We start from the raw sequence: 2,226 nt of genomic DNA on the forward strand, positions 1-2,226 counted from the left end.
GCTGTTATGCGATATTTGCATTCTTATTTTTGATCCCTTTCTTATTTGTATAACTTATTTTTCCCCCCAGGGGCGAGCATGAGCACAGTACCCCACTACCACAAATGATGCCGTCAAGTTTCCCACATTTGGGGACATCGCAGTGGTCAGCACATCCAGAGTGCAGTGGATAAGCCTCACCCTGGCAAAACCACCTACCTTCGTGATCATGGTATCTCCCCTGCCAGGTAAGTTGTATAACTTATTAAGCTAATGATTTATTCTATGATTTATATCTTGTACATACTATTAGATGGGGAAAATAAATTATTGCTCATAATAATAAAAACAAGTGAAACATTTCTTCTATCAGAAATTAATACATATCTCTATACAGTGTCTAGTGGCTCTGTGAGGAAGGAATTATGAGATGTGTGGATGAAAAATCTTGTCACTTTCTGTTCTAAGCTACTGAGTGGATAAAAAACAACTTTTTACCCAAACTGTGGTGTATTTTGAGTGTAGAGGATAATGATATTCTATTGATAACTCATTTTGTAAACATTAATTCTCACATCTTCTGTCATAGTGAACTCATGATATAGAGTAGCAATAAGACATTAAATTGCTAAATTATTAAATCACTACATTTTTGTATACATTTATGTAAACATATCCAAGAAAGCCCCCAAATACTTGCTAAATATCACATAATGCTGCCTTGTGATAGCCCATAGTAGACTTGCCTCATTTTATTTTACCTCTTTTAATTTAACATTTTTTTCAGGAATGCTATTGAGTTACTGGCACTATGCATGCGGCAAATATGAGATTGAACTGTGCTAAGAGGTTCATAGTAGCCAAGACACAATGCTGTGACAACCTATGTTGGTAGCGAGAACCCAGATAACAGAAAGGGTGTGAAATTTGGAGGAAGCTTCATGACACAACACTTTACTATTAAAAGGGGAAAAAAACAAAAAGGAGAGATGAGCATGATGTGAAACATCTACATAGCTTCATCATAGCAAAGGGACTAGAATTTGGAGATTACCAAGGGGTCAGGATGGGCAAAGGTGTGGGATATATAGTAATAGGCTAGGGCATATAGGTGTTAACTTGGGTGAAGGTAAAGATAATAGTATACAAGAGATTTATGGGCAAAAAAGGAGGTTGGGAGAGGGTGAGTTATTGGGAAACTTGGTGTGTTAGTCTAGATAGACTAGAGAAACAAATCCACAGAAACTTTTATGTATATAAGAGAGAGTTTTATTTAAAAGGTAAGTGTACATTAAGAAGGCATCGAACCCAGTCCAGTCTAAGCCCATAAATCCAACATTAGTCCATATGTCCGACATCGGTCTACAAAGTCCTCCTCAAACTCACAAAACACACGCAATGATGCTTACTGCAGGGGGAAAGCCGAATCAGTGAATGTGTAAGCATCTCAATGCTGGCAGGGTTCTCCACGCGTTCAGCACCTAGGGCTGCATCAGGGGAGGTCCATGTGGCTTCTCCCCAGGGATGTCTCACAGGAAGTGAGCCTTGCCAGCCGAGGCAAAGAACTAGCTAAGACAGCCGCACACTGGTCCGACCGTCAGAGAACAAGAGACAAGAGTACCACAAAGGTGAGGTTCACCAAGTATTTATCTCTCCACCCTTCAATTAATCCCACATGTGTTTACCGGCCAGGCTGGCACAATAAACTTTAACTATCACACATGGTACATTGTTTAAATTGTTGAATATAAAAATAATTATCTTCTCTGTAAACTCCTACCTCAGAATAAAAAAAATTTTTAATGGAAGTAGTATCAGATTCTTGGTATCAAAGGCCTAAATCTCCCTGGATTACATGATGATTAAAATAATCAGTTTACAGATATAAAAATTTTAGATAATACTTTTAACTGGAAGAAGAGACTACATTTTTAAAATAGTTAAAAATAGTTTAATATTAAATCATACTGAGGAGTTGTGCAACATCACACAATAAATTTCAGAACATTTTGTTTTCATACTTATTGTTGTCAGCTCCCCATATGCCCCCAAACCTTCCTTATCATTTACCTAGATAATTATTAAGCCGGCTACTTCCGAGAACTCACAGCCATTGAGTTGATTCTGAGTCATAGCAACCTTACATTCTTCCCAGGCTTTCCAGGAGCAGATAACCTTATCTTTCTCCCATGAAGCCGCTGGTGGGTGTCTACCACCAGGCTTGTTGCTAACAGTCTGATGCTTATG

General features: G+C 38.3%; 1 non-coding gene across 1 annotated transcript; it reads right to left on the reverse strand.

Moving 5' to 3' along the window:
• Window positions 1-67: 67 nt before the first annotated feature.
• Window positions 68-235, reverse strand: LOC115869687. Its single transcript, XR_004046324.1, has one exon. It is a non-coding gene; the product is annotated as a U1 spliceosomal RNA (small nuclear RNA).
• Window positions 236-2,226: the final 1,991 nt, after the last annotated feature.

The sequence above is a fragment of the Echinops telfairi genome, unplaced genomic scaffold (genome assembly GCF_000313985.2).
Source record: "Echinops telfairi isolate 266 unplaced genomic scaffold, ASM31398v2 ScPeMD7_36;HRSCAF=134, whole genome shotgun sequence".
Classification (NCBI taxonomy): domain Eukaryota; kingdom Metazoa; phylum Chordata; class Mammalia; order Afrosoricida; family Tenrecidae; genus Echinops; species Echinops telfairi.